Raw genomic sequence first — 12,966 nt, 5'->3', positions numbered from 1 at the left:
ACAAGAAGCTCAAATATGAAGATGTGCAGAGATTTAACTTACCTAAAAAGGGGATTTCTGAGATCTACAATGGAGAGATTTTGGAGTGATAGAGGAAAAAGCAGAGGGATCTTGTTGATGGGAGAATTCCAGACGTTGGTCTCCATCTTTTCTTTAATCCCCTTCTCTCTCACACACACACAAACTGAAGAAATCTCAAGATCGACAAAGGAGAAAATTGTTAGAAACCAAAGAAAAATCGGATTTTACAATGTCAACAGCTTCAAAAAAAGCAGTTGTGGGAGCATAAGCTCGTGGTCCATAGCTATGATACAGATCTCACCTTACACTTTCTTTTCTGTCGGAAATGCCATAGCTATTGGCATCTCTGTTCTTGGAGCCCGTTTGCTGAAGAAATGAGGGATCTAGACGTGAATTTTAGGGTTAAGGAATAAAAAGGATAGTTTGGGAATTTAGTTAAAATATAAGTGATATAAAATTAATTTTCATGGTCAAAGAAAATGGCTTTAAGCACTTAGAAAAACAATGTTAGGAATCCTAACTTTTCATTTTTGGCTGACTTTAAGAACTTTATGTCTTAAAGTTAGCATTAGGCAAACACCACAATAAGCTAAAAAGGGACTATAAATTGGTTTGACCAACTTATAAGTCCATCCAAACGGGCTCATATGAAAATCTCCTAGCTCATCCAATAGACAACATAGAGTAGTGAAGTATAATTGTCGAATGAGAAGAAATAAATGTCAGGTCCTCGAATGTGAGGACTCACCAACAAGAAGCTAATGGTAAACTCTTGCCACGAGCGGGAGGAAGATTAATGTGATCTCCGGACCCTACCTTATGATATAGTATAGGCAAGAAGTATGCGTTAATACATGAAATACACTAAGTATGTGACAATATGCATGAACAATAAATATAGGACATAGACAATATGAATCATGGATGGAAGACCAATAACTTTAAAAGCATGAGTAAACATGAAAACATTAGAACATTTATCTCATTGGTCAATGCATCAAAAGAATCTCATAAAATCATCATAAAACTTACATATGTTGGAGATAACCGTAAGTGATATTAAGACCATATGAGCTATTACATGGAATCTGATGTACCAACATCGACAAAATGGGACGCTACTTGCCAAGATACGCTCTGTGCAATTATTATCATCATGTGCTATATGTGGATCCACTAGCTAAGCCATATTGGCCACCTACAGTGGCAATGTAGTTTAAAAGACTAGAGGTTGCTACTAGAGCTTAGGTCGAGCCCCCACCTCAAAGTTCACTTGGTACTAAGTATTTCATCGCATGGAATACATATTATGACATAATCATAAATAATACTTGTAATAATCATAAACTTCTTCATAATCATAAGTAATTAAACTTTCATAGGAATAGCTCATTATCAAGTAATTCATGTAATATGGGTGTAGGACTTCCACAAAATGTCTTTAGGGTCTTAAGTCACCTTCCTCATTAAGGATCTTAAGTCACCCTTTTATTAGAGTCTTGAGTCACCTTCAAGGATCTCAAGTCACTCTTTCATTAAAATTTCTTGAAACATCATTAAAACATTGTTCATCACCTTTCATAAGGAATTCAAAAACTTCTTTGCATAAAGCATCTTAAAACTCATTCATAAAGCTTGTATTGAACTAACCTTGAGAATCATGATCATATCTCATAAATCATACTTGAAACTACTATATCGTATGGGTTATTGAAATTCAACTACAAATCATGCAATAAGATGTAATTATACATATATAGGCTAATAGCATACATACATATCATAATTGAGAAGACCCAATGCAAATCATGACATTAGGACTTTTAATTGAAGAGATCATAAGAGGATTTGAGAAGACATCTTTGGGATTCCATGGGTGAAAGATACTCATGGATGAAATCCCACATAGCTTGACTTTGATGAGCCCTAAATTGAAGAGAATAGAGGCTTGACCTTGAAGATTTCCCTTGATTTGCTTGAGAGAGAAGAAGACCTTGAGAGAAAGCTTGAGAGGGAAGGCTTTGGCATTTTGAGAGTTGTGTTGAGAATGAGAGTGTTAAAACACTTTAGGGTAGTTAATGGGTAGAAATTTAGTCCCTAAAACCATACACATTCATTAATGAGATATTGCGAAAATACTGAAATAACCCTCATTAAAACTGAATTCAGGATTCAGGACAGACCATCACCACGGATCGTTAAAGCCATCAGGGTTCATGGTCCTCTCCGTCGTGAGAGACTTGATATTTTTATATAAGGTTTTGGGAAGTCTTACTACCAAGAGAACCACCACGAACCGTTATGGTCACCACGGCCCGTGGTGGTTCCCCGTGGTGATTTCCTTGAACTTGCATTTTAGTGGTTTGCAGGTAAGTTTCAGGACTTTCTCCATGGAGTCCTTCATGGTTCGTGGATATCCATACGGTTCATTAACATGGTTCATGGAAGTGATTCTGATAGGACGCCTGCAGGGGTGTCCACCACAGAAGCCATATCGATCCGTGCACGGCTCATGGTGGCACCTCGTGGTCCTCACTTCTGAAAGCCCTTTAATAGGGAATGGACCACAATGGCCTTTCATGGATTGTGGTTCTCTTCATGGCCCATAGTGGGCCCCATGAAGACCATCTGGTGCCAAAAGCTGCATTTTTCTGAGAATTCCTCTTTTGTTTCTTATTTTGCATCTTTCCAACTTCCAGGTTATTACAATTTCTCCCCATTGGGATCATTCATCCTCGAATGGGACACAATCTAGAATGAATTTAATAGGAAAGGAACATAACAACATAAAATGAATGAAAAACATCTTGATAATGCATAAAACATGATATCTTTAATATCAAGCTAAAACATGACTTTAAAATTTATTTCATGAACATGAATGAATATGAAACCATGATAACAACTGCAATACATGATTTGGGCTGCTTGGATCATGAAAGAACTAAATACCTCAACTAGGCACAGAAGGAAAGAGGAGGATATCTAGACATCATATCGGCTTTGGCCTCCTATGAAGCACCTTCAACCTCTTGGTTCCTCCATAACACTTTAACTAAAGCTATTTCTTTGTTTCTCAACTTTCTAACTTGTTGGTCTAAGATCTCAATCGGAACCTCTTATATGAAAGACTCTCTTTAGTCTTAATTTTTTCAATGGCACAATGTATCTAGGATCACCAACAAAATTCCAAAACAAGGACACATATAATACCAGATGCGCCGATGCCAAATAAAAAGGCAAATTCAACTCATAAGCCACTTTACCAGTCTACCTTAAAATCTAATACGGGCAAACATAATGGGGACTAAGCTTTTATTTCTTACCAAAATGCATCAAACCCTTCATGGGTAAAATTTTCAAATAAACACAATCATAAACCTCAAATTCATGCTCCTTCCTTCTTACATCTAAATAGGACTTTTTTAGCTTTGGGATGTCTTCTATCTTTCTTTAATGAGTCTAACCTTCTCCATAGCGTAAAATACCAACTCGGGTCCCACCAACATAACTTTACCTACCTCGAATCAACCGATAGGGGATCTACACTGCCTATCATACAATACCTCAAATGGATCCATCTCAATGCTAGAATGATAACTATTATTATAAACAAACTCTATCAATGGCAAATGATCATCCCAATTTCCTTTTAAATCAATAATGCATGCTTTCAACATATCCTCCAATGTCTGAATGTTATGCTCGGCCTGACCATCCGTTTGTAGATAAAAAGTTATACTAAGCTTTACTTGGATACCAAGACCCTTTTGGAAGGATCTCCAAAGCTGGGATGTAAATTGAGTACCTCGATATGAAATAATAGACAGTGGAATAACCCAAATGGAATCATGTTTCCTATGAGTTTGAGGAAATTCTGTAACAAAGTCCATATTCAAGGCTTCCCAATTCCAAGTAGGAATCTCAATGTCTTGAGCCAAACCTCTCGGTTTTTGGTGCTCAACCTTCACTTATTGACAATTAGGACACTTTTCCATGAATTTCATAATATCCTTTTTCATGCCATTCTACAATACACTTCCCTAAAATCTCGATCCATCTTTGTGAAAATGGGATGAATAGAATACCGCGAACTATGAGCTTTAAATAAGATCATATCTTTCAACCTATTAACATTCAGAACACATAATTGGACTTGATATCTCAAAACACCAACTCCCCCCAGGAGAAAGCCTCAATGGCCTTTTCTGCAACCACTTTCTTCAATTAAACTAAAGTGGGATCACTATCTTGTTTTGCCTTCATATACGCCATAAGAGATGATTTGGAACTATTTTGAACAACAACACTACCATCCTCAGAATTAACCAATCAAACACTCAAATGGGAAAATCTATTCACATATCGAACTAGTTCTTTCTTCTCATCCTGAATATGAGCAATAATGTTCATGGAATATCTACTAAGAGCATCAGAAACAACCTTTTCCTTACTCGGATGATATAACACACTCATGTCGTAGTCATTTAACAACTCAAGCCATCTCCTCTATAGAAAGTTCAAGTCTTTTTAAGTGAACACATATTGCAAAAACATCCACATGGACACCATAAAAATAGTGTCTCCACAACTTCAAAGCAAATACCACTGCCGCCAACTCCAAATCATGAATCGGGTAATTCTTCTCATGTATCTTAAATTTTCTTGATACATAAGCTATCACTTTACCATTTTACATTTAAGTACAACCAATACCAACTCATGAAGAATCACAATACACAATAAACCCATCAGAACCTTTCGATAAAATCAACACCAGAGCGAAGGTAAGCGTATCCATCAATTATTGAAAGTTTTTCTCACATACCTCGGACCATTGGAACTTTACTTTCTTTTGAGTCAAAGTAGTCAAGGGCGATGCAATGAAAGAGAAAACTTCCACAAACCGTCTATAATAACCCACTAAGACCAAAAAACTTCGAATATCGATAGGAGTCAATAGTCTAGGCCAATTCTTAACCACCTCGGTCTTCTTTGGATCAACCATAATTCTTTCTCAGGAAATAATGTGACCAAGAAAAACAACTGACCTTAGCCAAAATTCATATTTACTAAACTTCGGATATAAGTGATGGTCCTTGAGAATTTGCAACACAATCCTCAAACGGTCATCATGCTCTTCCTCACTTTGAGAATAGATCAAAATATCATCAACGAAGATAATCACAAACATATCAATGTATTTCTTGAACACCCTGTTCATTAAATCCATAAAAATTGCACGGGTATTCATTAGTCCAAAAGATATAACCAAAAATTCAAAGTGACCATATCGAGTTCTAAAAGATGTCTACGAAATGTCACATTACCTCACTCGAAGTTGATGATAACTCGATTGAAGACCAATCTTTGAAAAGTAACTTGCTCCTTAAATTTGATCAAATAAGTCATCAATCCTTGAAATGAGATACTTATTCTTAATTGTGACCTTATTCAACTGTCGATAATCAATATACATATGAAGAGAACCATTCTTCTTTCTAACAAATAGAATTGGAGCATCTCAAGAAGAGATACTCGATCTAACAAAAACCTTTATCTAACAAATCCTTCAACTGATCCTTTAACTCTTTTAATTCTGTCGGGGCCATTCGGTTAGTAGGGATAGAAAAAGGTTGAGTATCGAAAAGAAGATTGATATCGAAATCTATTTCCCTTTCTGTAGGAATGCCTAGGAGATCAGCGCAGAAAACTTCAGAAAACTTATTAACAATGGAAACTAACTCAAGAGTAGGAGTTTCGGAGTTAGTATCTCTAACTCAAACTAGATGATAGATGCAACCTTTGGAAATGATTTTTTGAGCTTTAAGGCATGAGATAAATTTACCCTTAAACATGTAATTACTACATTTCCACTTTATGACTGACTCGTTTGAAAATTAAAACTTAACCACACGGGTTCTACAATATATAGAGGCATAACATGCATGAAGCCAATTCATACCAAGAATAACATCAAAATCACCAACGGATCAATAGAAATGACTTTATGAAAAACTGAAACTGAAAAATTTCTATAGACTCTTTTAGCCACAACTAAATTCCTAATAGAAGTATAAATAGAAAAAGGCTCTAGCAAGATCTTGGGACTAACAATGAATCTCATAGCAAGATAAGGAGTAATAAATTCTAAAGTAGCACCCAGATCTAATAATGCATAAACATCAAAGTCAAAGATTTTCAACATACCAGTGACCACATCAAAAGACTCCTCAACTTCCTGCCTAGTTTGAAAGGTATAGAACCTATTTTGGTGTGGGCCGCCACCTTGTGGAACTTGTCCATCTTGAGTAGTTTGACCTTGAAGAAGCCCTTTTTTCCTTTATTAGAACACTCAAAAATCTTGTGCCCCATCTTAGAGAATCATAAGTATGTACCTGTTCCAACTAAATAATTACCTGCATGATTTCTTCCACATTTGGTACACTTAGGAAGAGTAGTTCCATTAAAACCACCTTGTGCCTTAGGATTTGGGACCTTGTCCTTCTCAAATTTTGGGGCTGGAGTGTTTGAAGAACCTTGGCCTTGAAACTTTTAGCCTTGTCATAAATAACCATTTCCACCATCGGATTTGTTATGAGAAAACCCACCTTCAAAATAAGCCCTCTTGGACTCCCTTGCATCCTTCTCATTAAGCTTTTCTCCTTCCATTTGCTCGGCATAGGTCATGAGCCTAGAAATGTAAATTTTCTCTTATGAGCATAGCAGTTCAATACTCTTTCATAACCAAGTCCAACACTCCTAAAATAAACTTGTTCATTCAGGCACTGGAGTCGGCTACCAAGGATGGAGCATACATAGACAACTTTGTGAACTTGAGGGCATACACCCTTACACTCATGTTCCCTTGCTTGAGATTGATAGATTCCAATACCTTAGCCTCCTTTAGATCAAGTGGGAAGAATTGTTCAAGAAATGCCACTTTAAACCTGTTACACCCCGTACGTTTGTACTGTGGAACGCGTTCTTAAGTCTCTTGAAAGGCTCTTAAGTTTCAATGAAGGATCGTAAGCCTCTTAAGTTTCTTAAGGTTTCCTAAAGTTTCTTAAAGCTTCTAAAAGATTCCTAAGACTTTTTAAGAACTCTTAAGATTCTTAAAAGTTACCATGTGATCTGGATAATCTATAACGCTATCAAACAACTCTAAGGAAGAGAGAATGTGACGCCCCATAGTAGGAAAGATTAGAAATACAGTTATAATAATTCGAAAGGAGTTGGAGGCCAAGTAATGAGGTGTAGGACTCGACTTACTTATATAAGCTACCAACTTGGAAATCTAACATACTTAAGCTACTTGAGTACATACCAAGCTTACGTAGCAAGAATTACATAGGTTCATAAAATAAGATGAGATTACAAATCCACAAGGGGAAAAGAAGGTGACATGTGGCAGCATAAAAGAGTGCCACATGGCATCAGCTGGAAGTGCCACATGGCAGTAGCTAGAGCAAGGGGTGGACACCACATGCCATGTGGCAGCTCATGATTGGAGGAGGTGGTGTGTTGGCCCAATGAGGGCTTGACACATGTCACCACTTAGGGGTTGACATGTGTCACCTCCTAAGGTGGAATATATATATATATATATATATATGTTGTATGACTCCTTCTTATCAAAAATTCATCCTTATTTCCAACAAATTCAAGAAAATTCTAGAGAAAGAAAGAAGAGAAGAAACCCTAGAGCGACAGAGAAACTAGTGGCGGTCAAGGGGAGAAAAAAGTAAGTTTTCCGATTTCATTCCGTGAATTAATTGTCTAGGATATACCATAATGATATAAAGGTGTTAGTAATTTAAATTTATGGTTTGTAGCAGCACCAAAACGTTAGCAAACAGCTCCAAAGTTCTAGCCGCGCTAGGAGAGCTTCTGAGGTGAGTTTTGGCAAGTTTTGGCGAGTTTCAGGTAAGGTAAGGTTTTACCTTTCAAATTGGAGTTTATGATATTTTTGTGTGGTATATTATATGTCTTAAACAAGGTTGGAAGTGGAAAAATTGCATAAGGATAGTTGACATTAGGAACAAACTAAATTAAAGTCATCGTAGTTAAATCGAAGTCGAGTAGTGTATTGCGATTGTGGTGCTGCAATTGCATCTGGTTGGATGGCGTGTTTCATGACTGGAAATTGTTCTAAAAGGTATGTGGGTACTTCTGGTTTCATCCACACGACCCTCCATTTCGTATGGTTAAAGATTTTGTGAAATAAAGATTAAAAACTCTATTTTCATATTGTAGTTTTGAGCTAGTTGTTTGGAGTTGTATTGTGTAATGTTGAGGTGGTTTAATTGTATATATGCTTCTATTTGTTGTTTCTGGTATGGTTGTTGACACTGTGTCTGAGTTGAAACCTCGGGGATGTTGAAGTTACAGGGGAAATACTGCCCAATTTTTGGTAGCATCGGAACTAGTAACAAACTAGTCGAGGGTAATGGATAAGGAAATGACTCCTATTAATACTTGGTTGTAGAGTGGGATATTGGAAAGTGAAAGGCTATTAATATTAGTATTACTTTCATGTAAAATAGGTTAAGAAGGTATCAAGGCAAGCCGGATTTTAATTAATCCCAAAAAAGGTATGTGAAGCTTTCTCTTGGCATATCTTTGGCATAAGTATGTGAAGCTATCCTTCTTTTCTTTTGGCATGTCTTAGCCTTAAGTGATTGATATACGAAATGTGGGGATATTCCATTCATAGAACCCCAAGTATGACTCATAAGTCTTATTCACTTCTTGATGGTAGAATTCCTATACTAGTTGAGTTAATGCCTCTCAAGGCTTCTATATGATGGAGAGTAGTAAGTATGTGAAGTTATCCCCTTTCTCTTGGCATGTTTTGGCATAAGTACGTAGAGCTACTCTTCTTTTCTCTTTATATGTCTTTGACATAAGTGTGGTACTATGATGTTAAGGTAATGCAATAATAAGGTTATGATACTGAGCCCATGACGGGCCGGGTACGATATATGTAATGATGACTCCTTGAGAAAAAGTAGGGACTAGGTAAAGCTTATTCTTTCTCTTTCTTTGGCATGTCCTAATTGTAAGTAAAATGTGATACGATCTCTGGGGTAACTCCACTTTTAAGTCCTAAATGTAATCCGTATCTCTTATTCACTTCTGAATTTCAAACTCTTGTAGTAAGTTGAACATCTTTCCTTGAACTCCATAGGTTGAGAAGTACTGAATGCATAAGCTCCTAGTCCTAAGGACTATGTGATGACGGGTATCCCTGATTCTATGAACTGTTAGTATTACTTTAGTACATGTCTAGGGTCCCCAAGATCCTAAGTAATATAGGCCTCAATGGCATTTAAAAGGCACTCGAGATGGCTACACGACTATTCTGGTCCTCGGATGATATCTTAATCTTCTTACTTTGTTGAGTCTCTGATAATGATTTAGATTGTATATGGTTACTTACTACTTTTTTCGTGTATACTGTAATACATCTTTCACCGAGTCCCGGGATGGCTATAATATAATTATTATTATATGGTATATGGATCATATCGATCATTTCTCGGCATTACTATATGATATGTGGATTGGACCGAATGTTCCTCGGCATTACTATATGATACATAGATCAGACCGAACATTCCTCAGTATTACTATATGATATGTGGATCGGGCCATTGTTCTTTGGCATTATTATACGATGTACGGATTGGGATGTACGTTCCTTGACATGTACTTACTATATATATGGATCGGGCTGTATGTTCCACAGCGCTAATAATATATATGTGCATATGATGACAGAATGACATAGATGGTACACCGATCTCCAAAACAGGTCGGGCACAGTATGTGATGGTAATATGTATGACTTTCTTTTATACGATGCGAGTATGGTAAATGGTTAAATATTATACTTGTCCCCTGCATCCCTACGCCAACTGTAATTTCCTTATGATGTTTATGCTTTACATGCTCAGTACATATGTCGTACTAACCCCTCTTTTTTGGGGGGGCTGCGTTCATACCCGCAGGTATAGATACACACTTTGGGGATCCGTCAGCATAGGAGTTCCACTCAGCAGTTCATTGTACCAGAGCCTAGTTTTAGTATTAACCCTTGATGTATATTTTTATTTGTTCACGGGTACGACGGGGGCCCTGTCCCGCCTTATGTTACTATTTTTACTCTTAGAGGTCTGTGGACATGTATGTGGATTGTGTATGGGTTGTATATGCATGTATGTACAGTGGTGCCTATGATAAGCCTCGTCGGCTTATATTTTATCGTACATATTGATGTGTTATAACTTAAATAGGGGACAGATTTATTACAGATAGCAGGGATATACGCGAGTGCCCAGTTCGGGCGCCCGCCACGGCCTGGGTAGTGACAGAACCTTTCCTAACCAATGGGACCATCCTCATCCCTTTTGGCCTTCCATTGGTTGTACCAAACTTGAGAGACACCTTTGAGTTGATAGGCTACCAATTCCGCCTTTTCCTCTGCAGACACGTCCATATCTCAACAATCTTATACAATTCATCAACAAAGTCTTGGTGATCCTCATCAACCTTGGATCCATTAAACTTGGGAGTGTTCACCCTTGTGAAATCTCTAACCTTTAAAGCCGGAGTAGATACATTAGGAGGAGAAACTAGTCCTTGACTTATTGGGTAGTAACAACTTGGTCTAGCATTTGAAAAGTGACTCGTAACTCCTCTTTATAGACTTGATCATTCACATGGTTATTTGGAGCATGTGTCTCCTCATCAACAACATTTCTTCAAACGGGAGCTTTTCGTGGAGGCATAATTCTATAATTGCAAAGATAAAGTATTAGATGAAGAAATCTTAGTGTTCAACCCTATAGCACGATGAGATCATGAAATAAGTAAAGTATTTCCTAAGATGCCTTATAGCCTCCTATTCATAGATGTGGTGCGCTTCACAATGATGAACAAGACACTACTTGACGCGGCATGTTAGACTCTCTAAGACATTTAAACCTTGTGCTCTGATACTAAGTTTTTCACAGCCCGACCTAGGGCCTAGTCATAACACGGCTATTAGAATCCTAAAGGACCCCAACCAAGCCTCTTAGCATAACATTCATGAGAAGACATAAGGAAATTAAGAGATCATGCTAAATCAAGATATAGAAGCAAATCCTCAAAAGAACATAAGACTCAAAAATATAGAATAAGAGACAACATAGACTCTCACTATCTAACATGCCTCTAATACTAGATGGGGGCATGAGACAATCTCCAAGCTCACCTAATAGAATACATAGAGTAATGAAGTATAAATTTCAAATGAGAAGAAATAAATGTCATGTCCTCAAATGTGAGAACTCACCAATAAGAAGCTAATGGTAAACTCTAGCCATGAGCGGGAGGAGGATTAACGTGATCGTCGGACCATATATTATGATATAATATAGGCAAAAGGTATGCATTAGTGCATGGAATACACTAAGTATGTCAGAATATGCATGAACAATAAACATAGGACATAGGCAATATGAATCATGGATGCAAGAATAATATCTTTAACAGCATGAGTAAACATGAAAATATTACAACATTTATCTTATTGGTCAATGCATCAAAATAATTCATAATCATCATAAAACATATATATGTGGGATATAACTATAAACGATATTAATACCATGAGAGCTATTATGCGAAATCCAATGATACCCACATCCAGAAGGAGAGAGGCTACTTGTCAAGGTATGTTCCGTCTAATTGTTATCATCATGTGTTATATGTGGATCCACTAGCTAAGCCATATTGGCAACCTATAGTGGCAACATAATTTTAGACACTAGAGGTTGCTACTAGGGCTTAGGTCGAGCCCTCACCTCATAATCCTTTGGTGCTAAGTACATTATCCCACAGAATACATATCATGATATAATCATTAATTATTCTTGTAATAACCATAGACTTCTTCATAATCATAATTCATAAACTTGTTCATAGGAATATCTTATTATCAAGTAATTCATGTAATGTGGGTGTAGGACTTCCACAAAACGTCTTTAGGGTCTTAAGTCACCTTACTCATTAAGGATCTTAAGTCACCCTTTCATTAGAGTCATGAGTCACCTTCAAGGATCTCAAGTAACTATTTCATTAAAATTGCTTAAAACCTCATTAAAACATTGTTCAACACATTTTATAAGGCATTCATAAACTTCTTTGCATAAAGAATCTTAAAAGTCATTCATAAATCTTGTATTAAATTAACCTTGAAAATCATGGTCATATCTCATCAATCATATTTGAAACTAGGATATAGCATAGTTCACTCAAATTCAACTTAGAGTAATGCAATATTATGTGAATTATAAATAATTAGGCTAATAGCATACATACATATCATAATTGTGAAGACCAATGCAAATTATGAAATTAGGGCTTTTAATTGAAGAGATCATAAGAGGATTCGAGAAGAGATCTTTGGGATTCCATTAGCGAAAGGTACCCATGGATGAAGTGCAAAATACCTTGACTTTGATGAGCCCTAAATTTAATAGAATGGAGGCTTGACCTTGAAGAATTTCCCTTGAGTTACTTGAGAGAGAAGAAGACCTTGAGAGAGAAGGCTTTGGGGTTCAGGAGTTATGTTGAGAATGAGATGGTTAGAAGACTTTAGGGTAGTTAATATTTAAGAATTTAGTCCCTAAAACCGTCCACGTTCATTAATGGGATATGGGAAAAAGATTGAAATAACCCTCATTAAATCTGAATCCAAGACTCAGGATGGACCATCACCACGGACCGCTAAAGTCACCATGGTGTGTGGTCCTCTCTGTGGTGAAAGAATTGAGATTTTTCTAAAAGGGTTTGGGAAGGTTGCCTACCACGAGACCCACCACGGCCTGTTATGGGCACCATGACCTATGATGGTCCTCTATGTTTGTTGCCTTGAAGTTGCATTTTAGGAGCTTA

This window comes from Solanum dulcamara, chromosome 8 (genome assembly GCF_947179165.1).
Source record: "Solanum dulcamara chromosome 8, daSolDulc1.2, whole genome shotgun sequence".
NCBI classification, from domain to species: domain Eukaryota; kingdom Viridiplantae; phylum Streptophyta; class Magnoliopsida; order Solanales; family Solanaceae; genus Solanum; species Solanum dulcamara.
Note: the sequence above shows the minus strand (reverse complement) of the source record.